General features: G+C 43.1%; 1 long non-coding RNA gene across 6 annotated transcripts in view; it reads left to right on the top strand.

The window, feature by feature from the left end:
• Window positions 1-26,752, top strand: part of LOC140625214 (uncharacterized) — a 125,235-nt gene that overhangs the window by 72,303 nt on the left and 26,180 nt on the right. The gene's annotated exons all lie outside the window — the stretch shown is intronic.

The raw sequence follows: 26,752 nt of genomic DNA, 5'->3' as shown, positions 1-26,752 counted from the left end.
AACTTTGAAAATTTAATCTTCTAAATGTTTTAATAATACCCATGAACTTTCTGAAAATTCTCTGTGATCTGAAAATCTCTGAGGAAGTTTAGTGAGTTCCTCATTTTGTGTAACCTGATTTGTAGCTTAGTTTCACCTTCTTCAGCTTGACAGAGCTAAAGGAGATCAGAAGTCGTGTATGTATGTTCCTAAGTATTTTTCAACTATTTACAACTAGATGTAACTTAATGTGGAAATGTGTAAATTGAATTTTACATTCCACAGCACAAGTAATTTTCTCCCAGAAAAGGAAAAGGCATATAATTTGAGAGCTCAAACTACACTGAAGGGTCATCCTTTTTATTACTTATTAACCTATAACCTTCCAGTCACCTGAAGTGCTTGTGAAATATTTCAGTTATTCCTGAGGCTCAGCCCCCTAAACAGTCTTAAAAATTATCTGACATCTTCTAGCCCTCGGCTTAGAGATGGAATGCTATAGTTCTAAGAGGTGAGGTGCTCCTCTGATGTTCACAGATTGAGTGAATGTAAAACTGAACGTGACAGAAAATCCTTGTATTTATTTTATAGCAATTTCCTTAATGGTTGATGAAAATTAAGTGAGAATAAGACAGTGACTCTTAACTGTGGCCAAAGAATATGAGTAAGCCAGAAAGTTATAGTCCACTAGAGGGTCACAATGGAAAATTCATTCCTCAGACACACCATCAGAGGTGCTCTGGAAGGTGGTTAGCTTTGCTGTCTCCATGTCCTCACTCCTTTGTCACGCGAGACTCCCATGTTCAGTGAAACCAGATCAGTTCCTAGATATGTGTCTCATGGAATTTCTGTTTCTGACTCCGCCATAGATTATGTAGCCTCTAAAAACCAAGTCTCCCATCTTTACTGTAATCTAAAATAAAAAAGAGTAGGTACAGATATAGATCTGAGATTGAAACTACTACCTTTCTTCCAGAATCGTGCACATAAATGGTTCTCCATCAAGCCCTCTGTGTCTTTCCATTGGTCCTTCTTTTTGTTAACACTCTGTTAACACATTCATTTTCTCCATCTATTGCTCTTTCTCTCTATCCATCCATCTAGCCATCCAACTGTTTTTGTTTTTTCTTCATCTAGCTGTACATGCATCTTTTGTCATCTTCAAATATTTAATCATGTTCTACCCTAAACAACATTTTGGAATACAGAAAAGGATAAGTTTTGGTCAATAGTTGCTATTGACCAAGAAGAAACAAAAAACAAAAAAACAAAAAACAACACTTAATTTTCTATTTATGTTAAGGTAATCATTCTATGTTCCCAATGTAAAAGCCTATGTGTTGGGAAAAACAATTTTCACTTTATAAATTATTAATTTTTTTAAGTTTTCAAATGCCCTATGAAAGAAATTTAAAGATATATAAAAGCAGAGAGAGATACATACCAAATGCCAATTATCTATAATCTTACTCTTTTGAAATAAGCACCATTGTGTTTTTACTATAATTCCCCATTTTTTCCCTCTGGATATATTAGGAGCTCAGAGTATGTTTTGGAGAACTCCTATATAAGGAATTGGGAAGTGATTGTTAAATTTATGGGGGTGATTGTTAAAATACAGTTTCTGGGGTGGCTCATTCCTCGGGCCGCTGCATTTGTGTCTCTGGGACGATTATTGTGTATTTTGAAATTAAGGAACCAGTAATACACAAGTATCCTGATATTTTGATTGTATTACTTCATCCTTATTTACTTTTTTTTTTTTCTGTCCCAATATGGTCTGTTTCTGAAGTCTCAGCTAATAGTCTACCTAAAGGGAAATGGCTTCTGACGTCTTCACTCATTACATTCAGTTTCTATTTGGTTTTTAATCAAAGCGTAACAGAAAGTTCAATAAAAATTGTTCTTTACCATAGCTAATGCTTGCCCTGAATCCCTAGAAAACATTATAAAGACCACAGATATAATATTAGACTTCCATATCCTGCTGTAAAAATCACAGATGCATCTGCCCAGTAACAGCCTGGGCTGGTGAGAGCATTGTCAGGCCTCCTCCGTCCTTTGTGCACCACAGGGAAGCGCCACAGTGGCTTCTTGGTTTTGGAGATTGCCTCTCAGCATATTGTAGCCCAACCTGGAAACAGATGAAATGAGGCAAATGACAGATGATAACCGTCGACAGTCTTCAGAGGCAATGCAATATTTAAGAAGAATATTTGTTGATTGTCATTTGAAAATTTCTTTAGTTCATACCCATGCCTCGACTTCCTAGACATCACTCCATCAAAGGAAGGCAGCTAATGCTACGCTGCATCTGCTGTGGTATCTTGTAGAAGTGTGGGGAATAGTAAAATCAGCTGACTGCTTCCTCCGGTTCATGACAAAAAGATCATTCTCTTTCTGTTGTTGTTTTGACTGAAAAGGCAGGACCAAGTGTTTACTTGGGTGCTAGTCATATGTTTTGCTTTCAGTCTTCATGTATCATCTTCACAGTATTCGCAGAACTGTTTTTCTGGATCTGGGTAATGAAACAACAAACTTTAAGGAAAGAAATAGATTGTTTGTACCCAAGTAAATTGATATAGAAGTTCGTGTAGCAATGTGTTCACTTCATGCCAAACGCTGAGCTGAAAACTTCAGAGAATTTTTTTCAGTTAAAATGTTAAGACTAAAAAAAAAAAAAAAACTAAATTAAAAAAATAAAATGCTAAGACTGTGTCTCATCTCCATCTTTTGAATATAAGCATTGCCTCTGCAGTCCCTCATAGATTTGTCACGTCATAGTTGCAGGAATATATCCTCGACCCAATCTTCCAGGCATCACGGGGAAGTATTAGCCCAGGAGCAATGTTTCTGTGTTCCTCCTGAAGGCAGCTCCCACTGTTCCACTTACTTATTCAAAAGTCTTACATTTCATTTCAAATGAAATCTATTGTGTAAAGCATATTGTTTAAGGCCCTCTAGGGATAAAGCTCAAAATTTTTTAACCTCCTCTCATCTCTTAGATTTTCCCGTGTCTAGGCCTTTGCATTTTCATTCCCTTAACTTAAACACTCCTCATTGCTCTTGAAATCCTATTTAGATTGTATGCCTAGTGTTGTTTTAAAAATCCTTCCCTGATTTCCCCCGATGGAAGGAGCTTTCTACCCTTTGAAATATCAACAGCTTGTATAGCTTGTATCAGGACACATCATGTGGTGTCTTGCCTCATTTTATTGCTGGCTGGTCATCTTGTGTGTGTATTTTCTCTGACACTAGATGATTACCTTCAGACATAACCCTGTCCCTCCACTCAACCAAGTACTAAATAAGTACTCAGTATTTAATTTTTGAACAAATGACTGGACATTTGGAAAAAAAGAAGCCTGGAATAAAGCTTAAATATAATATTACCCTGGGGTACGAGGGACACAGTATTTTCCAGAATAAGATATCAACTCTCAATAATGCAGTATTATCTTCTCTTACTCATTTCATGCTATGATTCTCTGTATAGTCGTTGAGGAGGTACGTATTATAAGTATTTAACTGGTATGCAAATTATTCTGAAAAGTTGAATGCCTTGAATAAGATAAGTAACATAGACCAAAATAAATGTTTATTTTCAGTAATTAAAGGTATTTTAAAAATCTTTAATGTTGCCTTATGCAGGTTTATTAGGTATTTCTAATATTATTTGATTATGGTCATCAAAACTGTTAGCTCTTGAAACTCATCTTTCTCATCATAGGATACAAACCAATTTGGAAATTGTAAAAATTCTATGGTAGGAAAGATATTTTCTGAACTTAGACTATATATTAAATGGTTATGAATATAGATTGAATATGTGTACTAGAAAAATTTATGAAGCAATTTATGTGATTTTGATGTGTATCGTCTAAATCTTCTCTGAATTATAGGTGAATTTTGAGAGCATTTTCAATAAATGGAATAACCTATAGTTGGTTCTGAACATAAAGTGAAAGCATGTTTTGATAACTGCATGGGTAATTGGGCCAAAGTAGGCTATTAAAGAGTAAGCTAGGAATGTTTATTATTCCATTTCATTATTTTGAGATTGTTGTAATGAATAACAATAGTACTTGCCTGTGGATTATCTGTGATCACAGGTAAATACAGAATTTGAGATTCAGTAGACGGCCCTGTCTGATTTAGACAGCGTTTCTCCATTAAAAATTATATTTTCAAAGAAATTCTTATTTAGCAACTTCCTTGACCAAATGACATGTGTTACATAAATGGAATAATATATTGGATTTGACTTCTAGATGTCTATAATACAGACTAAACTATTACAAAAGACTATTTCTTTAGAAGATACTCTAGGTTCACAACTTTTACCAGTGGTTCTACTTTCCTTTTCTAGATTATTCACCACTATGTAGGGAAATCACTTGTAAAGTGACACATCTATATTTCAAGCTTATAAAAAAAACACCACATTTCTGGGGCGCCTGGGTGGCTCAGTTGGTTAAGCGTCCAACTCTTGGTTTTGGCTCAGGTCATGATCTCAGGGTTGTGAGACTGAGCGCTGCACTTCAGGCTCCCTGCTCAGCATACAGTTGGCCTGATTCTCTCCCTCTACCCTTCCCCCACAAAAATAAATAAATAAATAAATAAATAAATAAATAAATAAATAAATCTTTTCTAAAAAAAAAAGAGAGAACACGCATGCAAGTGGGGGACCCAGGGACAGAGGGAAAGGGGGAGAGAGGATCTCAAGCAGATGCCCAACTGAGTGGGGGAATCCCGGGAGGGGCTCAGTTCCATAGACCTGAGATCATGACCTGCACCAAAATCAGGAGTTAGATGCTTAACTGACTGAGCCACCTGGGTGCCCCAATAAATGAATCATAAAAAAATAATATCACATTTCTCATACATGTGCGTTTTATATGTTTGACTCTTTTTCCCTCCAGAGGGCACATCAGATACAAATAATTAGGTACTAGAAGAAATGCTTATGAGGATATGGGTACCATTTTTTTCTTTCCCTCCCTCATTCTTACCCTCCCTCCCTCCCTCCTTCCCTCCGTCCCTCCCTCCCTCCCTCCCTCCCTCCCTCCCTCCCTCCCTTCCTTTCTTCCATGAGTGAAAAGTCTGACATACAAGGCATTAACAGGTCCATGTCCTGTAGGGAATCTAGACAGTCACAGTGAGGGCTACTGTTCAGATGTTGACTGATTGACGTTAATAAAGAGCATGATCCCTTTGGAATAAATCTCTTCCCAGCCCCTGGATATGCCCCTCAGGAGTTCAGGACTTGCGTGATAGACAGGTGTCAGCTATGATCAGACACATGGAACTGAAAACTCAGCAGGGGAGGAGGCAGTGTGCAATTCCAACCCGAGGGCAGAGAAAAGAAGGGGAAAGGATTGTGCGAATTTCTAAATGTCTTCCACCAGGAGCAGGTGTACAGAAAACGTGGTTTCTGAAAGGATTTCCCGAAAAGATCTTTTCTACTGCTTGTCATTTAGATCTCTTAGCTGCATGCTAAGCCTTTAACATATCACTGCCGATGAGCTCCGTTGTAATTATCCCGAGACATATGTCTTTCTGAATTAAACTCAAATAGAGGTATGAGAACCGGCTCTATGGAAAGTGACTTTTGACCACAGGGAGTGTAGACGAGGCCGGAGAAACCAGGGACGTGAGCGAGACCGGCCGGCAGGTGCAAAGGCCGACCCCGCCTTCTCTCATCTTCTCGGGGCCACAGAGCTCCGTTTGCAGACACGGCCACGGAATCTCAGGACGTGAGTCGGAGACCGAGGGGACTGTGTGACCCAGCGTGCGTGTGAGGCCTCTTGCCCGGGAAGCTCTCGGAGGCTTGTGACGCGGTGTCTATAGCATCTTGGAAGAGCCAGCAGCATGGGGGGGGGGGGGCAACAGGTGGAGAACAGCGTTAGAACATGGGAGGAAGAAAAGACAGAAATGGTGTGGCAAAATCAAGCGGGCTTCCTAATGGAGATTTAGGGATTTTTAAGAATGAGTCACCATCAAATTGGGGGAAATACAAGGTAGGCACTTATTTCGATTAAGTTGTAACAGATTAGCACCTACCACTCATGGCTCCTGCTTCGGGATTCGAAGACTTCCTGACTCTCCCTGGTTTTGTTTTTTGTTTTTGGGTTTTTTTTTTCCCCCATTGATTGTAAGTGCAATATATATCATAATGACAGGACTTCAGTCTACACCTGGAGAGTCCTCGAGTTAGCCAGATTCTTCATGAAAGTCAAATAAGCAGCTGGTTAAATCATTTCTGTCACAACTGTTTTTGTCCTTTTTAAGGACCTATTTCAGAATTTCTTGCCTTACGTATTCCCTGGGCGCATGTTTTCCTACAATGTGCAAAATTACTTTATTCCTAGTCACTAATTTATTTTTTTTTACTACTAATAATGTGTAACTTACATACTGTTACATCAATTACTGTGTAGTTAATGAATTCTGAAAGTTGATAACAAAATACGCAGAAACAACAACAACAAAAAAAGCTTCCTACTTACAGCAGCAGAGAACAGCAGTGACATCAGAGTGGTGGGTTTTGATGGTGGCCTGATTGACCTCATACGAATTGGTGGCAGATACTAACATGAGAATATTTTATGGGAACCATTCTTTCTTTCTTTTTTTTAACATTTTATTTATTTATTCGTGAGACACACACACACACACACACACACACAGAGGCAGAGACAGGCAGAGGGAGAAGCAGGTTCCATGCAGAGAACCCGATGTGGGACTCGATCCCGGGACCCCAGGATCACACCCTGGGTGGAAGGCAGGTGCTAAACCACTGAGCCGCCCAGGCTGCCCTATGGGAACCATTCGTACAGCAAAGTGATATTATGAGTTTTATATTTTATGCAGTTCATTATGGAAATGAATACCTGACAAGGTCTGCATTGACAAATGCTGCAAAGGGGTGACTAAGGACCCCTCCTGACGGAGGCCGATGGTGGAAGCTCATTCTCCAGTGAGCCTCTAGTACTTGGTCCATGGAGCTTGCCTGGCACGTGTGAGGACATTGAGTCTCTCCAACAAGTATTATCAACTCTCACGTGTAATAAACTTATTCATTAAAATTCTCTCTTACTTTAGTGCTTACAAGTGGACAAGCTGAGGTCGTCGAAAATCTCCCATTAAGTGTATCATAGCCTCTGTGAAATGGTACCTACTGAGGTACAATTCCCAAACAGTGGCCCTGGCCTTTCGGCAGGGTCTTGGCATTAAAAGAAGTGTCGCTAGGTCTCTGTGTCCCAGGTAACAAAGAGTTAAGGGCTTGCACTGTCAGCCTGCTGGTTGGTAACTGGTGGGAGTGCCTGTAGGGCCGCGTCAGAACCGTCTTCCAGGCAGGGTTCCTTACTGTTCTCTAAATGCACCAGGCTCATTACTGCGGGTAATGATTAGGAAATGAGCGTGGAGAGCAGGGAGGTCTCCAGATCCTCCGAGACTCCCAGCAAAGTTCCTCCTCCACTGTTACACTTTGTGATCGTTCCACCCCTGATCTCGCCCTACTCTGAATGCCTCAAACACTTATTAGCACATCCTCTCATTATGGCTTTTAATCATAGGCTGTCCCTGTCATCTTCTAAGTGTTCCTGGTGTCCTGTGTTCTATTGTTCCCTAGGAGCGGGAGCGGTCACCCCTGTACCTTCCGTCTCCCCTGTGGGGCTACCCAGAAGGCCACTCCACGACTTCATTAAATTCTAGCCCTGTTGGATAAATGAGTTGTGACCACTATTAAAGATTTAAACAGTTTAAAATTAATGTTTTGTTTTAATGAGCAAAACGGGCTGATTATTATTAAACCTCTGACAGGGAGGCTAGACAATGAGTTACAACAATAGCCGCACTTCTCAAACTCCAAGAGCATAAGAAAGAATGCATATTGTTAAAATATAGTGAATTGTGTTTGGATCCATAGGAAGAGATGGTTTTAAATACTTTTCTTCTTTAGTTCTTTTTCTTTGAGATGTTTGAAAACAATGTCTGTCCGTCAGCTACTCAGGATGTTTAGAAATGCCCTAAGTTGACAAAGCCAGTGGCTTCAGAGGTGATGGGCTACTTGTCCTCCTTCAGTGAGACCTTCTTTGCACAACAGACCTTAAGCTAATTTAACAGCATGGAAAAGTTGGATTGAACCTCAGGTAATAGAAGAAAGCGAAGCATAAAACATTTGGTACATAGGGACATGTCACAATGTGTCATCTCCTGACTGGGAGGCTGGAAGGGGCATTTTCTTTCTTTTTTAAAGATTTTATTTATTTATTCATGACACAAAGAGAGGCAGAGATACAGGCAGAGGGAGAAGCAGGCTCCCTGTGGGGAGCCCGATGTGGGCCTCGATCCCAGGACCCTGGGGTCATGATCTGAGCCAAAGGCAGACGCTCAACCACTGAGCCACCCAGGTGCCCCCACAGTGGTCCATATTTAAACATGAGACAACTATTCGATTTGGTAAGACTTAAATGATTTCCAAGGGCTCTTCAGTGCCACAACCTGGATTAAATATTTACCTTCCTGTGTATACCTCCTCTTTCTCCAAGCATTGCCCTTTATCACGTATAGGTACACACCTGACATCACCAGGTTCATAGCATGTGTACGTATTTTAGGAACTATAATCCCCTATGTACCAAATATAAATTTTTATAGTAGTGAACTATAAAGGATGGCTTCATCTTGGTGGAGACCATGCATATCCTGCATCCTTCTATTCCCTGCCTCTAGCAAGTTCTCTAAACTCAGAATTCTAGGGATGAACGAGTGAACGAATATGCTGGGTTATATGAGGGTCCTCTGGTCTTCCTGTTTATTTTGTATTATCCAAGGAGTATTTCTGGCAATTCACATTCCCTTTGCTGAGTTAGTCTTTCAGGGAGTGGGTTCAGCCTCAGCAGACCCGAGCTATCTGCCACACAAGTCTCGTAAAGTCCTGTTTCACCGCCGTAAGCTCAAGTGATAGACTTGGAGCAGGGCACCAGAGCACTTCCAGGTGGCAGTGGAGAAGCGGGGTTGGCTTGCAAGCTTTCCCCGTCTCCGCACAGGAGGAGCGCTTCAGTGGGTAACGGTATTCAGAACTACCAAGTTTCCAGAACTTCCCGATAGCGGCTACTCCGATTTCTTTTACCTCAGCCACTTGTCCTGAAACTACACTTCCAGCCTCTTGATCATCTAGCTCTAGCAGTTACTTGTTTCTGATGCCAGCACTCTCTTGCTGCATGATCCATGGGTCATCTGATAATGACCGGGCGGTCCACATACATCATTGCAGACATGAAAGGTTGGCCAATCTGTGCGCACGTGCTATCAGTGAGCTTTTCCTGATGTATAAAACCCAGCAGGAATGTAGCGTAGCAAGCCGGGGGCGCCGCTAACACAGTGGCTTTTACGCTGCTTACTGCTTGGGTTATCCCTATCGATAGCCATCGGCTGTCTAATTGAGAGTCTGATGAATGGCAGGCAAAATCATGGGTTCAAATTAAAATGTATTAAGCTCCTACTATGTGCAGAACATTTATTTAAGCACTTACTCCATAGATACAGGATTAATACATGAACAGTTGAAAAAAAAAAAGTTTGGACCCAGTGCTATGTGCTTTGTGAGGCAGGAGCTTGGTCTTAGAATACAGCACATGGTAGTTTTGATCTATTTTAATGGAATGAATAAAGTATAGCATTAGCATTCAAATCTATGCATTTTAAATAAATGAATGATAATGATCACTTGTCTAGAAATTGAGGTGAAGGAGTGATATGTGCAGGCCCAGATAAACCTTAAACAACAATATTGTCCGTATATCTATCTTCTTTGAAGTTTGCAAAGTGTTTCATATTTATGATTTTATTTTGAGCTTTTTAACATTGCAGGGAGACAGGTGGTGGGACAGATATTATCAGTCATTTTGCAGATTAAATGGCGCAAGAGTTCATAAACTCTTTTCTAGGGACACAAAACTTTTCCCTCCTTCCCTTTTCATTCTTTGGCTGGGCTGATAATCAAATCGATGTAAAACAGTTTTTTTGTGTTTTTTTTTTAAATATTTTATTTATTTATTCATGAAGACACAGAGACAGAGAGAGGCAGAGACACAGGCAGAGGGAGGAGCAGGCTCCATGCAGGGAGCCGGACGTGGGACTCGATCCCTGGACCCCAGGATCACGCCCTGGGCTGAAGGGAGGCTAAACGGCTGAGCCCCCGGGCTGCCTGTGTAAAACAGGTTTAACGGGAGAAAAATTTCGTACACACAAGAGACCCATAAAAATGAGACTCCCCAGCATTCGGAGGTAGACTCCCCAGCTCTACCACCCCGAGCTAAGGGGGCGGGGGGGGGGGGGCGGTCATAGGGAAGGCAGACAGTGCAGGGGAAGAGGAGGGCAAGTGTCTGCTCAGGCGGTGCTTGCCCTGCCGCGTCTTTGTGATGCAACAAGCTGTCCCGGGAAGGCTTCTGTCCTGGTGCAGGCTTCTCTCTCGATTCTAGGCATTGGCGGGAGAGGGAAAAGGTTCTTCCCGAGTCCGCTGGGCCCCGCTTTCCTTCAGCTCAAAATACTTGACACGGCGAAGCCGCATGTTCCGGGGCGGCGCCTTCTGCGCCCCTTGTGACTCCCCAGGGTCACGGCAGGGGCAGGGCACACCTGGGCCCGGCCCCTCCTGCGGGTCAGTTCCGGGCTCCCTCCAGCTCCGGCGGGGCCACGGTGGGGGGCGCTCGCTCACCTGCTGTCGTGGTGGGGCGCTCACTCACCTGCCATCGGGGGTCTCACCTGCCGTGGGGGGGCGCTCGCTCATCTGCCGTGGGGGGGGCGCTCGCTCACCTGCCGTCGGGGTGGGGCGCTCACTCACCTGCCGTCGGGGTGGGGCGCTCACTCACCTGCCGTCGGGGTGGGGCGCTCACTCACCTGCCGTCGGGGGTCTCACTCACCTGCCGTCGGGGTGGGGCGCTCACTCACCTGCCGTCGGGGGTCTCACTCACCTGCCGTCGGGGTGGGGCGCTCACTCACCTGCCGTCGGGGGGTCTCACTCACCTGCCGTCGGGGTGGGGCGCTCACTCACCTGCCGTCGGGGGGTCTCACTCACCTGCCGTCGGGGGGGCTCACTCACCTGCGGTGGGGGGGCGCTCACTCACCTGCCCTCGGGCCGCGGCACCAGTCGCCCCGTTGCTGGCCCTGAACCACGGGGACGTACCCCCCAGGCCTCCCTGCTCACCTGTCGGTGTTCGTGTGCGGACACTGAGTGTTCACACCTTCAGAAGAGAATTGGTGTCAAGGACACTGATCGAGGAATCCAAACCGCTCTTTCTAGACGCCAGCGGGCAGTCGAGCTGCGTCTCTGTGGGTCCGGGAGCAGGGACGCGGGGGGACCCAGGCCGCAGCCCGCCCCGCCCCGCCCCGCAGCCCCCAGGCGCTCGGGTCCCGGCGCTGGAGCCGCGCAGCCCAGAGTGCTCAGGAGCGGGCTGCTTTTCAGGGGACGGAGCCGATTGTCGAGGGGACGCCAGCCCTGTGCCCCAGGGGCCAGCCAGTGCTGATTCAGCCCGTGTGCCTTTAAGCCTCGAGGCTGCTTGTCTCTCTGCGATTTCATCTTCTGCGCAAGATCAAGCCCCTCAACCGCCTGGCAAAGACGCCTTAAGGAAGTGAGCTGGTAAACCCTGATGCCACTTTCAGGGGAGTCCCTCTGGCCCCCTGGGAGCTGCAGGGCTGGGACTGAGACAGTTGTGCATGTTGTCAGCTCAGACCCGCCCTGGAATGATTATTACTGCTCCGACTGCACGCAAGTTGTCCCCCCTCCCTTTTTCCCTAAGATTTTATTTATTTCTTCATGAGACAGAGAGAAAGAGAGAGAGACAGAGACAGAGACAGAGAGAGAGACAGAGAGGCAGAGACGCAGGCAGAGGGAGAAGCAGGCTGCATGCAGGGAGCCCGACGCGGGACTCGATCCCGGGACCCCAGGATTGCGCCCTGGGCTGGAGGCGGCGCTAAACCGCGCTAAAAGGCGGAGCCACCCCGGGATCCCGAGTTTTCCCTCTTCGTGTGACAAAACACAAAGGGATGTAAGCCAAATTCATGTCTATAGGGTTTGGCTCCACAGACCTGGCATTTTCAGCAGAAAGAATTCTCTGATGACTTGAGGTGCCCCTTTCTTTGCATTGGCCTCAGGGGTCTGTTTAAGCAAAACGAACAGGACTCCCTCAAATACCTAATTGTTTCCCTTCTACTTTGCCCCATATTTCCACCCAACTCATCCCAAACGAGGATTTTCAAAGTAATGTGGCTTCCCTGGTTTCAGAGGTGTACCCCGACATTCCTGACGTGATTGCTTTGGAGCCTCTACAATTTACCAAGAAGCTGCCTTCTCAACCCATTAGTACTTTCTTTTAAAACCTCCTCCCTGATGCAAATGAAAGCGTCCCTCCCTGTGCAGGGGGCCTCAGCCTTGGGCTCCATCCTCCGACTGGCCGGCTCTTATCACGCCTATCGGACTAGCTCCTGTGTTTTCTATAATGTTTCCTGACATTTCAAGTCTTGGCTCGGCTCACCCTGTGTCACTCAATTTAGAATGTTCCATGCATTATTGTTTTCCTTTTCACACGACTTCGGTCTGCGTTTCAAGCTGGAGCATGAGCTATGTTAGCCTCGCATTTGTTCACAGGAGAGGCGCGGGTGCGTGGGCCTTAGAGCTGGTCATCTGGCCCGGGCCTCTTCCTTCATGGTTGAGGAAACTAAAGCCCAGGGAAGGTTAATGTCTTGGTGGAGGTGCTTTAGTGAATTGGTGGCAGGATCAAGGCTATAGAACTAGTTATATGGAACCTTTTAACACATCAACGGTGTTCTATAGGCACTTGATGTAGATGAATGGACTTATCCAGTGCTGATTCAGGTCTCTTTTTTTAAATTTTTTTAAATTTATTTATGATAGTCACAGAGAAAGAGAGAGAGATAGAGATACAGGCAGAGGGAGAAGCAGGCTCCATGCACCAGAAGCCTGACGTGGGATTCGATCCTGGATCTCCAGGATCGTGCCCTGGGCCAAAGGCAGGCGCTAAACCGCTGCACCACCCAGGGATCCCCTGATTCAGGTCTCCAAAGCGGCTCTTTTTGGTGTGTAAACTCTAGGAGTGTGTGAGTGAAACTCTAGGAGTAATAATATATACTATTATTATTGTTATTATTTGCCAACGCACACGTACACACACAGACACAAACACGTGTTTTATTTTCTCCTGAGTCAGTAGAGACATCCTGACTGTCTCATGCACAAGGCACCAGGATTTCCCATTCCTTCCTCCACCTGGAGAGAGATGCCTCTGGAGAAGCTGACCTTAGAACACCCAGAAGTCCTGAGGCGTGTGTGGTGTGTGTGTACGTATACAGGACACACAGCTAAACACATACATGCACAAGAACTGGGGCTTCTGACACTTGAAAAGTAGTATTCAGTTATTTGGTCCTAATGCATTTAAACAAAACATTACTCTTTATGTTACAATTGTAAAGAATCCCCAAAATGTCAAAGTTTTTTTAGAGAAAAATGTCATGGAAGGTGGCCACGTTAAACAACATTAAGTTGACATTAACAGTTATTACAACATTAAAGATTATTAAAGTCAAACTTCAGACTGAAGTTTTAAAGTAGTAATAAAATTATTTCAAATAAATTCTGCTTCAGTTGATAAACTTCAATTAAAACAGTTCAGGGGGAGGATTATTTGGGAAATGTGGGTAAGATTCCTGGGTCATTCACCGAACATTATGAGCTTTAAATCAGCAAGATTGATTTGGGCTTAGAGTTGAAACTCTGATTTTTTCTTTATTGTTATGTCAAGAGTAGGAACTGTGGTGAAGGTTGTTTTTGTTTTTCTTTTTTAGTCTTGTGAACTGTTTTTAGTTAGATTTGTATAACGTTTTAATATTAGTGAGAGATTTTGGAATTGACTTTTTACAGTTTCCTGGTTATTCACACAACAAAGTGGATAACTTAGGATTTATTATCTTTGCATTTAACAATTCCCTTCACAAGAATTAATGGACTCATGAAGACATAGGATATTGTCCCAAGAGTACAACCCACCCCATTAGTAGATGAACTGGTAGTGACCAGTGCCAAGGTATGTTCTTTGGAAGTAAATGCTAAGATGGAATTTGTGATGTGTTTATTAGGAATTTACACTTATGAAAAAAAAAAGTGGAAGGTTGGAATAGGGTGGAAAAGAGAAGGATGAATTTGAGGGAGGATTAGGAGAGGCACAGCCTATCTAATCAAGAGGTCTGGAGGGAGTCGGGGCCCATCAGAGTGTTCCATGTTGGGCTATCACCACCCTATTTGCTGGATGTGGTCTACCCTTGAAAGCATTTGACCTTGAGCCAAGGGGATCTGTGGAGCTGAGATAGAACCAGGTTCTGGGCCCTGGAAGGAGCTGTCAAGTGGAGGCTGTCTACTGACCCATTAGGCTTTAATGGGATGCATGGAGGCCAAGAAATGGGGAACAAAGGGTCAACAAAGGGGAAAGTCAGAGGCCTGTCCTGGCAGCTCTCCAAAAACAAAAGCAAAAGAAGCCAAATCAAGCCAGCCAGGTGCAAGACAGAAAAAGCCCAAGGTGCTGACCAAATAAGGGAGAAAAGGCAGGAAACTCTGCTCCCAAAGAAATCCCCTCCCCAGGTAATGAATATTCCACCCCCCTAGTTGACAACTGTCAATAAAGGCAAGAACCCCAAGCCCTGGGGTGCAGGGCTCTCCCTTGAGCTCACCAGCTCACATCTCCAGGGTGTGCTCTCACTTTAATAAACTTCCCCACTTGCACCGTTCCCCCTGTATCGGGTCTGTCCTTGAATTCTTTCTTGTAACCAGAGTAAGAGCCTCCAGTGACAGGAACAGTAACAGGAACAGGCTGGGCAGAGGCCTCAGGGCCCAGGGCTCTCCCCATACCTTCTGGAGACAACTCCATTCCCCGCCGCTGGGCAACAAGGGTCCTACCTTCCAGGGCTACCACCCTTTCTTTAATCTAAACTTCCATAAGTGAGATCTTCTTAATTATTGGAAATTCTGCAGATCTTTTGCTGCGTGTTGTAGAACTTAGAGGATTTTATTGCTTAGAGATTGAGGAGCTGACAATTTAGACCACAAATTTAGTACTTTAGAGGCAAGTTACTATGATCTTAGTGTAACACGCTAATTGTACAGAGATGACAGTAGGGTCCAGAGAGACTTAGCCAGTGGTAAACATCTCATTAGGTGCAGGGCACAGATGGGATCCAAGAAGTTTTAGCTTGCAATCCAAACTGTATTCTGCTCTAATATCACTGCCTTTTAAAACTATTCTTAAAATTAGCTTTTTCTTGATGTTTTGATCCTAATTGTGAAAAAGAACCATTGTAATATGAAGGGATGCCTTTGGGTATTACCGAGCTGCTGCTTACTTCGGTGATGGAGGGAATAGTGACCTCTGGAAAAGTGATAAAGAGCTGAACAGGCTTGAAATATTCATTTAAATGGTTTCTCATCTGAAGAATATTCTCTTAAATAAAAAGCCATTACGATTAGCACTCCGATGTACAAAAGGACACCATTAACAAAAGGAAATTACTAAACATACTAAATTAACGTATCAAAAGATCACAAATTGTTCCTTAAAAAGCACAGCCCCTCAAGGCATGCATAAACAATTAGCAAGGAGGTCACAGGGATGTTAACAATGTGTTTGGATTACAGTTTGGCTCTTTGAAAAAGGATGCATTCCTCAGGACCAGGTTAACCAATCTTACTCAAATAGGAAGGAAATAGAGTTTCTGTCACTAAACACTACTTTCCAGCCCTAGACAATCTCCTTTTTTCCACATGAATCAAGCCCTAAGGAAAAGCTAGTTCTGATAAAATGCCTTTGTCAGTTTCAGGGCACACCAGTGCTTTGTGATTTATTTGGGGACATTCTGCCTTTTGGATAAAATAATCCTCTTTGTTATGAAAAATCTGTTCAGAATTCCATCTCACATTTCAGAATCTGAGTGAAGCGGGGAGGCCTAGGACTCAAAGCAGCTCAAAGTGTGAGGTTAGAGCCTTTGAGAGATGGTTCTGATTTAAAGAGGTTGAAGCCCAGGTTTGTAAGATTCCAGTTGGGCTTGGGTCTCAGGAAAATTAAAGCGGTTTTGTGGACTGAAATTGGAAGAATTTAGCCAGGTATAATGGATCATATTCTAACATATTTGTTTGTTGGAGCATACTGTTCATGATAATGAGGAAACAGAGTGGTATTTTGTTTTATTTATGTATTTTGTTTATTTTTGCTTTTGGTGGTAACTAAAGAGAATGTAGCTTTAAGTATAACTTAAAATTTCATTCAGTTTTATAACTTAAATTAATATACATTTAAATGTTAACCTGAAAAAAAAAAAACCGCAATGAGAAGCAAACAAGCATTTATTTGGGATCAAAGGATTGCAATCCAGGAAGCACAGATTCAGGTAGAGACCTAAATAGTGTCCTGCTTGTAGAGTACAAGCAATGGGTTTTTATGAGAAAAAGGAAGGGAGATAATTACAGTTGGGAAAAAAAAAAAGAAAAAAAAAGAAAAAGTTTTCTACAGATGTCAACAAGCTAAACTACTCTGGGTTGTGTTTTTTTTTTAATATAAATTTATTTTTTATTGGTGTTCAATTTGCCAACATATAGAATAACACCCAGTACTCATCCCATTAAGCGCCCCCCTCAGTGCCTGTCACCCAGTCACCCCCACCCCCCGCCCACCTCCCCTTCCACACCCGTAGTTCGTTTCCCAGAGTTAGGAGTCTCTCATGTTCTGTCTCCCTCCCTGATATTTCCCACTCATTTTTTTCTCCTTTCCCTTTATTCCCTTTCACTATTATTTATATTCCCCAAATGAATGAGACCATATAATGTTTGTCCTTCTCTGATTGACTTACTTCACTCAGCATAATACCCTCCAGGTCCATCCACGTGGAAGCAAATGGTGGGTATTTGTCGTTTCCAATGGCTGAGGAATATTCCATTGTATACATAGACCACAGCTTCTCTATCCATTCATCTTTCGATGGACACCGAGGCTCCTTCCACAGTTTGGCTGATTCTATCTTCAGAATGTCCATGACCCTCAGTCTGGTGATCACGACGTCTGTTCTCCCACCAACTTCTCAAGCAATTGCATAAAACACTTGCAGTTTTGTCCTGTCTAAAGGCTTTGGCCCAGTCCTAACAAAGACGGGGAGGGCAGTTTCTCTGCAGTGGCCACTCTGGCTCTATTTTAAGATGGCTCCGGTCATGCCAGTTTCTCACATTTCCCCCTTTGATCTTGATCTTTCTCTGTAACAGTTAAAAGTATTGCTGATAGACTATTAGGAGGCAATGCTGATCATTCCTCAAGCATTTTTGACCCCTCGTGGTCAGGAAGGCTCTTTCCCAATGTGTCCTGTCCCACATAAGAAGGAAAGGGATTTCCTTTGGAGCCGTAGGCCGCGTTTGAGCAACGAGAGCACCAGAGCAGAGAAAGGCTTAACCTTCAAGTTCCCTTACGGCCAAAACACTTGATGCAGTTTCTGGAGCTTCCTCATGTGATGGCACAGAAGCCTTAGAAATCATTTTGAAACACTGAGTAGCCATTGTCTGGTTGACATCTTTGTAACATCGAACTACATAGAGGAGACACGGTTTCACAATGTTGGAAATTCCAATAATAATAAACAAAATGTGGGACGCCTGGGTGGCTCAGCGGTTGAGTGTCTGCCTTCAGCCCAGAGCACGATCCCGCAGTCCCGGGATCGAGTCCTGCATCAGGCTCCCTGCATGGAGCCTGCTTCTCCCTCTGCCTATGTCTCTGCCTCTCTCTCTCTCTCTCTCTCTCTGTCTCTCATTAACAAATAAATTTTTAAAAATCTTAAAAAAATATAAATAAAATGCTGAGTCCAAATTGGAAGGTTGACCTGCACCAAGACACAATTTCTAAGGGCAGCCAGCTAAAAAATCAAAGAACCAGGGGGGTTATCAGTGGGTACTGCATCTCACATCTGGTTTGTGCCTGGATTTTATCCAGTTCTGTTTCAACTCTGCCAGAGGTGGTTACCCAAATACAGCAGGAGGTGTTTATTATGGAACAAACCCCACCTTGTTCAGCTAGGATGTAATCAAGAGCAGTTCTATTATCTAATACAACTCATCTCAGTGAGTTTAGAGAGTCTTTTGAGGTTGGCTATTGCTTTAGCAACTCCTCCTAGAGTTTTAGATAGATATCTGATCATGTATTCATTTACCGCAGGGCCTACCCAAGGAGAAAGGAATCTCCCCAACCTGGCAGCTTCACTGAGGTTGACACCACCAGGATTGGACTATGCATGCAACCAGTGTCATGCTTTTAGTTTCTTTTTTTTAAATTTATTTTTTTATGCTTTTAGTTTCTGAAGGAAATTTAAACGTGATGCCCACTGTTGAATTTCTGATTAATTACATAATGAAATAGGTATAACCAATAATCCAATTGCACAATGACCTTTAGTTTGATAGGAAATTAAACACTGTGTTCCCCATAAGTCCTCTTTCCAAATACAAGTGAAGATATCCTTAAAGGAGCACAAATTATGGACTCCTACAAAGTTATTTAAACCAAGAGTTCGAGGGATATGGAACAATTGAGTTACCTGTAGGTAGAGTACAATTCAACTGGTGGAAGCTGCATGGTCTTAGTTTTTTCTTTTTACAAATATCCTTCTTCAGGTCCTTGGTTTGGGTGGTCAGTGGGTGAAGGTTCAACAATACAATTTATACAAGCTGTTAAGGGAGGAAAGGCGGAAAGATTAGCACTTAAAAGTACTGATGGATCTCCACATTCATGTACAGGGTGAGTCTTCTGATGACAAATCCAACAGTTTGTTAAGTTTTCTCCATATATGGGGCATTGGAGTATGTGGACAATGAAGTTGTCCTTCCAGGCAGAAATTGAGGAGAAAGGGGATCCCTGGGTGGCGCAGCGGTTTGGTGCCTGCCTTTGGCCCAGGGCGCGATCCTGGAGACCCGGGATCGAATCCCACGTCAGGCTCCCGGTGCATGGAGCCTGCTTCTCCCTCTGCCTATGTCTCTGCCTCTCTCTCTCTCTCTATGTGACTATCATAAATAAATAAAATAAAATAAAAAAGAAATTGAGGAGAAAAAGGAAACGATAGCTATTACAACAAATGTCTGGCCTCCAAAATTTATTCATTAGATAGAGAGGGACTGATTGAAATATGAAAGACAATAGATTGAACTGTTCACACTGTGGTTACAATATGTTCTGCAAAGTCAGGACTCAGGGTATTTTTCAAAACCATCAATCAATGAGGTGGACCTGTTTTAGTAGGGCAATTAACATACAGGAAATAAGGAGTTACAGTATTTAGAAGATATATCAATAATTTGGGGCATGTCAGAAACGTTTTCCAAATTTAAGGAATTTGCCAGTATTGTAAACAGTTCAAATGTGAAGAGGACTATGAGCAGATTCGAAATAATATCTCCACAAGGAATTCCAGTCGTTCCCTAAGTTCTTTTATCTAGGTATTTATGGTAAACATTCCGTAATACTTGTAAACATTCTATGTGTTTTAGAATGCTTTCCCACTCCACAAAATTGTCCTGGCAGTTTCTCCTCACCCAAGCCATCCATTGGGCTCTAGACCATACCTCAACCTTCCCCATGAAACATTGCTCATTTGTCTGTCAATGTCTTCTTTTTGGTCCTTCATCCTTAGATTCAACTGCAAATTCTTAACAATGAAGGCAGAGAATAGACTATAGTTTTAGGCAACAACTTAAGAATCTGTAGATCCTGGTAGAAATCATAATAGATTAGCTTACACCACTGAAGGCCAGGTCTAGGTTCATCTTTGCAGTATTTGCAAAATGTGCTTTTCTCATTGACTTTGATCTACTATCATTTGGGAGGGCCAGATGACCTTTTCCCTTAGTGAGAGTGTACATTACCTTGTCTATGTTACCTTGATGTGAGACCCCATCCAACTGTAAGATTCCAGAATTTAAAAAGTTCTATTGTTACTTTTAACTAAGAGATTCATCTCCCATACCCTTATTTCCATTGCTTCATTGACATCTGCCAAGTAATATTAATCATGATACTTTCATTGATTTGAAAGAAATCACCCATGTGCTGTGGCCTTGCACCGTAGCTGTAAAATGAAATAGCTCTGCAGCAGTCCATTTTGGGTAATCAATCTTAGGTAACATCACACTTAAGATGACAGCCCAACCCGTGTTCTATTGCCAATTCAATTGAACTCCCTTTACATTGGTCATGTAGCTACCTATAGTCTTTCCCCATTTCAGCTCTGAATATCCTACCAACTGCCACTTACAGATGTATGCATATATATCTTTATGAAAAATAAATCTTATATATGTGTTGGTCAAAATGATCATGGTAAAAAGGATTATTTTTTCCCAAGTAAAGAACAGTCTTCATAGTCAAGATTTTGCTAAAATACAGGCCCAAATGAAACTACCAGACTGTTAATTCTCTTAGTATGAAGTATCTACATTTAGGTCACTTTACTTCATTCAGGTCTCTTCCATACACAAGAAAACAAAACAAGCATTACTTGCAGTTCTTAAATGGTAGCTTTTGAAGTCTTCTTATCAAAGATTTATGGAAGTCTATTAATAGCATTTTTTGCTGCTCCAGTTGTCTATTTAGAAAACTCTCAAAAAGCATAAAATTGATATTTTGATTGTTGAAGATTTTATTGAAGCTTGTATAGCTCTAGTACTCCTAAAATTGTACACATTTCCAATATAGATTTTCAAGATCCTCACTCTAGCAGAACATAGCACTTTGGTCTCTCTGTGATGTGGAATGGAGTAAATTATTTTTAAATTATTGTGGGATCCATGACATTTTATTTGCATTAGAATAATGACACTTGTTTGGTCCTTTGCAGTTTATAGGGCAATTATCACTAGATGGATTGATTTACAAGTATCTGGAACTTTAATTTATAAAAATCAGTAGATTGTTAAAACTCATTTGATTGTAGGTATCAATTAACTTTTTCTTTAAAGGAAACATCCTAAAATTTAGTAGCTTAAAACACAGCAATCTACTTAATTTACGATTCTGTAGGTTGGCAGTTTGTGCTAGGCTCAGTTGGGTTGTTTCTGCTAATGTGGCCAGGCTCATCTGATCTTTGGCTTGCTTGTGTTATTTTCAGGCAGCTTCTGGATTAACTGATAGACTTGCTGGTCTAGAACAGCTCATCTCTGGTCTGTGTGGTTTTTTAATCACATAGCAGGCTACGCGGGCTTGTTCATAAGGTGATGATAATAGGATCTTCCAAAGTAGGAAAAGACAACTCCCAAATCACCAGAACTTTTCAAGCTTCTGCTTGCATCACGTTTGCTAACATCTCATTGCCTAAAACGAATCATATATGAGCTCAGAGTGAGAGGGACAAGACTTTCAAAGTTATATGGCCTGAAGTCGTGGTTAGAGGGAAGGGAATTTTTATAGTCCATCTAGTAGAGTGCAAGACTGAGTGTTGTTTCAAGTATCAAGTGATATCCATGGTTCACCTAAATATGCTTGCATATGCTACCTGATAGCGTGCTAAATACATCATCAAACTTCCTTGGGTCAAAGCATTTCATTTTTATTGAATCTTGATGATTAAAACCCAACCTAAAATTCTATTTGTAGTTCTAGACTATATCCTTCTAAAAGAGCACAGAAAAATCCTGTATCTGCAGTCCCTTGCACATATTAAACTCTTTATTATTATATTTTCAACTCAAAAACTGGTAATTGGATAACTTAAAAAAAAGTACCTTAAAATGAGTGTTCACCCACTATGTTGGCAAGAAAGAGCAGCTGGATAGAATTCCGTTCCATGCTGATAATGATAATTTCAAAGTGTATAACCTTTTAATAAAACTATTTGATTGCTTAATATCTTTGTGTTTTTTCCTCTGCAGAGTTGCCAACAGGTATAATAGACATTCTTTGAAACACAAATCACTTCCCTTCTCAATCTTTTTTAGTTGGGCAAGATTTTATTCTTTTCTCAAATTAGTGATGATTTTTTTTTTTTTTTTTTGTCTTGGAGGTTATTTGGAAGTAAAATGTGATGATATGTTTCTAGGGAGATTTAATCATCGTATAAAAAAGAAAAATAGTAATCTCACCCAGGAAAGTGATTTTCAGATATTCTGATAATTAAAGACATAGCAGTTGCCATATAAAAAAAAGTTTCAGTAAGAAGAAACTCGGCTCCTATGGTAAGATGGCTTTATATCACTACCTAAATTTATGTTAAATTCTGCTTAAATGAGTTATAATATGCTATACTTTTGTTTGCTTTGACTTCAATCTGGAAAAGATGAAGTAAAGTAAAAGTAACTTTTTATCTTACCTTTGGTTAAAAGTATTTAATATTCTTTAATCGAACAAACGGAGTTTAAAGGTGAAAATTATGTATATGTATGCATGCATGTATATCTGTGTGTGTCATCTATTTTTCATCTAGCCGTCTTCTCTATTCATCTTTAGCAAGAGTGGGAGGAAAGGCACATTGACCACTTTCTCAGTTTATCTTTCTGTTTTCAAACGGTTTATAGCCAAGTGAGAAGGCTATTTACAGGATATAATCTGAGGAACATTCATCATGTTTGCAAGCAGCATGCTCAGAAAAGTATCAGCAAACCATTTGTATAAAATAATTGAAAATATCAAAGTTCCCAGCTTGGCTATACCAGCATTGTGATCTATCATTTATGTGTTCGTTCATTTATTAAACATCAATGCCGTGGGCCAGGCACTGTCGTGAGTCCTGAGAATTCACGGCGCTTGCCCAGGTAAGCTGGGTGGTTTGCTCATGATGACATGAGACCTTCAACCCCCTTCAACCCCACTCTTGTCTGTCATCTGGAGAAGAGAACTCATGACTGTGTAATAATCACCTGAACCAGTTCTTGACAAAAGGTGATTTTCAAAGAGAATTACATGTATCTAGTTCCTAGCCTTAAACATTTACAATTTAGGGGATGTATATTACTTATATTGATATATCTGCACACTAAAGAATCACAAACCCAAAGAGATAAATAAGGTATTAGTTGTTTTTTGGTTTTTGTTTTTACATGTCCTTTTGCAATTCAGGTATGTTTCTTCCTCAATTATGGATCACAGCGTTTTTCTTCACTTTTTAAACTTGCTTCCCTTTGCCTTGGAATAAAGTCCTAAACACATACCAAATCAATAAGGATTTTCTCTGATCTAATCTCAAACTTCCCATTTTCTTCTACTATATCATTTTACAAACCCTAAACAAATCCATATTTATTTTTTCTATATATCCTATGCCTTTATCGCTCTTAATTTTGCCTGTGTTCTACCCTCAGCTTGGAATCTCCTTTTCCAATTTTTCTATCCATCAAGCTCCAATTTTCTCACTAAAAGCACAGTTCAAACATCACCTGCTTTAAATACTTTGCTTGGTTTGCTTGTCATAAAGAGCTTCTCTCTCATATGGTAGATATTCATTAAATATTTGTTGAGTAAGTTAATCATGCCAGGCTTTGTACTCAGGACTTATTTAATTTGGGGTTACATTATACATAACTATTGTATCTTTTTTTTTCACTCATTAGTTTATAAGGCCTGTGAGAGATAGGACCACGTGTTAATCATTTTCTAAGACGTAGTACAATACCTTCTTCTCGATACAAGGTTAAGAACTGAATTGAATTCCAGGCAGTTTCCAGAATTAGAGTGTCGATAAGTACTGTCACAGGCCTAGATAGAGGGAAGGGCATTTTGGATGTCAGCGACAATGTCATAGGCAGCAGGCCTTCCACTCTATTAAGACAAGTTTACCTGTGTAAGGTAGTGAATACGTTTTTGGGATGGCCTACAGCGTCTACTTTGGGTGGCTGTTGAATTTCCTCTTCATCTGTGAAGTCAACTTGAAAAAAAACCCATGATCAAAGTGAAGGTTCACTGCTGATTTGTTTTATGATCTTGGCCAAGCTACTCAGTACCACAGTTTTCCTCCTCTGTAAATGAGGTTGATGACGTTTGCTCTGATGACCTTCTAGACTTGCTATGAGGATTAGATATAACAGGATAGTCACAGATATTCACAAAAATAAAAGCTGCATTATTCCAAATCTTCTTAGAACTGATTTGACATTTTCCGAAGGCCCTGGCATGGAAACCAGGCTTTTGACGTATTATAGAAAAGTGATATTTTATTTAGGAGGACAGCGGGGGAAGAGGTCTCCTTAAAGAGAGATCTCCTCATCTAGCTGGTTTCCTGCCTTCCCTGTGTACTTTTCGTGATGCATCCTTTTTACTGCATAGTAATGATCAAGATTCCTAATAATAGGGGCGGGGGGGGCTGGTGGTGGTGCTCAGCGGCTGAGTGGCTGCCTTGGGCCCAGGTCGTGACCCGGGGTCACTGGATGAGTCCCACGTCGGGCTCCCCCACAGGAGCCTGCTTCTCCCTCGGCCTGTGTCTCTGTGTCTCTCATGAATAAATAAATAAATAAAATCTTAAAAAAAAAGAAAAAGAGGGATCCCTGGGTGGCGCAGCGGTTTAGCGCCTGCCTTTGGCCCAGGGCGCGATCCTGGAGACCCGGGATCGAATCCCACGTCGGGCTCCCGGTGCATGGAGCCTGCTTCTCCCTCTGCCTGTGTCTCTGCCTCTCTCTCTCTCTCTCTCTCTCTCTCTCTCTGTGACTATCATAAGTAAATTAAAAAAAAAAAAAAAAAGAAAAAAAGAAAAAGATTCGTCATAATAGATATCCCGGCTTACTTCCTCACTGTCTCGTGGGCAAGGCTACCGGCCTGATGGGAGCGTCAAGGCCTGTGGCCCTCACTGCTGAGTAAACAGTACCTGGGAGCCTAAAGGGATTCTTGTGGAACCCATCGGGATTAGGGGAGCTCTAATTTCAACGTGACTAAAGATCGCAGAGTCTGCCACCATATGCAGACTCCGAATTTCACCTGGGAGATGTGGATTTCGCGCTCTGGTGCGAGCCCAGGACGGCACCGCGGAGCCCCCGGACCGCGCTCGCGCTGGCTGAAGGCTCAGCAGCCCCCTTGACCCAGGGCACGGTGGAGGGGACGAGCGCCGCCCCCAGGGCTGCGGCGGGGCGGGGGGGGGGGGACAGGTGAGCCGCCCGCCTTCTCCCGCCTGCCCCGCCCCGCCCCGCGCTGCCCCAGGACAGCCGGAAAGTCGGTTCCTCCCATTGGGCCGTCGCTGTCCATTTGGGGCCTGAGCAGGGATTCAGGGACAGGCCGCGGCTCCTCGGCCTCGAGCCCGGGGCACGGGACCTGGCCAAGGACGGCTGACCGACCCGCGCCCCCAGGTCCCCCCCAGCCCCCCCAGCCCCCCCAGGCCCGCTGCGGCCCCCCGGCCGTCTGCACCCTCCGCCGCGTGCACGCAGGTCGCGTGTCCCAACAGCGAGGCTCCTTTGCTCTGAAGGTTTCACGGAAGGCTGTTACCCTTAGAACTCCTACTGTTCTGCCACCAGCCCCGCGTCCCCGTGGGTGGCCCGTCTCGGGGCACCCCGCCTTCCGCGCCGGCATGCCCGGGTAGCCCCCGCGTTTGCAGGATTACCTTTTCCAGGCAAGGCAGAGGAAGGGGAGAAAGTCCGGGATTTGCCTGCTGTAAAACTCGCTGTCCTGGGCCGCCCAGTGGCTCAGTAGGGGAGGCGTCTGCCTCGGGCGCGGGTCAGAGATCAGGGCCCGGGATGGAGCCCGCGTGGGGCTTCCTGACCCCCACTACCGCTGCCCCTGCTTGTGCTTTCTCTCTCTCTGTCAAATTAAAACCAAAATTCATTTTGTCGAACGACCAGGAGGTTCTTGTTTTTACAGCCTGCGTTGGGGTGCAGCCTTTGCATAAGGAGACTGTTGCAGGAAACTGGGACCTGCCTCGGATGTAGGAATAGCGCATTCTGTGGGGCCAGAGACTAAGCACCCATCACCCTTCCCTTTGTTGGCGGATCTTGGGAGTGGCTGCTTGGGCGCTGGGCGGTCAGTCAGCTGTCCCCCGAAGGCTGGGAGAACCTAAAGGTCGGGAGGTATTTAAAATACACGAAAAGTGTGGAGCAGAGGCTGGCATCTTCGTTGAGGGGGCAAATAACTCCAGAAGGTGACTGTCCGGAGGGGGCTAAGCAGCTAGTGCAAGGACAGTAGGATTGGCTTTCTCAGTGAGCAAATTCTTTGGGAGACAATAACATGGAATTGATGTATCACCAGTTCCTTCAGGCCCGGGGAAGCACAGTCAACAGTTTTCTTTTCTTTTCTTTTCTTTTCTTTTCTTTTCTTTTCTTTTCTTTTCTTTTCTTTTTTTTTTTAATTTTTATTTATTTATTTAATTTTTATAATAGTCACACAGAGAGAGAGAGAGGCAGAGACCCATGCACCGGGAGCCCGACGTGGGATTCTATCCCGGGTCTCCAGGATCGCGCCCTGGGCCAAAGGCAGGCACTAAACCGTTGCACCACCCAGGGATCCCCTCAACAGTTTTCTTTTGGCTCAACTAACTCATCCTGACTGTCCAAAATGAGGGGAGGTCGAGTCAAATTCCTCTTCAGGCCAGGAGGGTGACAAATACACGAGCAGAGGAGCCTGGATGTAAGCAACATTTCTGGATGCATTTGCCCTCTTTGACTAAGTGTTCTTTTCTTTTGCCAGAAGTGTGGATACCAAAAGATTTCACTTTCTCATGATCCTACTGTGGGAAGAGAAACAAAGACAGGGGCTAAAGGAGCAGGCTAAGT

This window comes from Canis lupus, chromosome 35 (genome assembly GCF_048164855.1).
Source record: "Canis lupus baileyi chromosome 35, mCanLup2.hap1, whole genome shotgun sequence".
Taxonomy (NCBI): Eukaryota; Metazoa; Chordata; class Mammalia; order Carnivora; family Canidae; genus Canis; species Canis lupus.
This window is presented reverse-complemented; position numbering and strand designations above follow the sequence as displayed.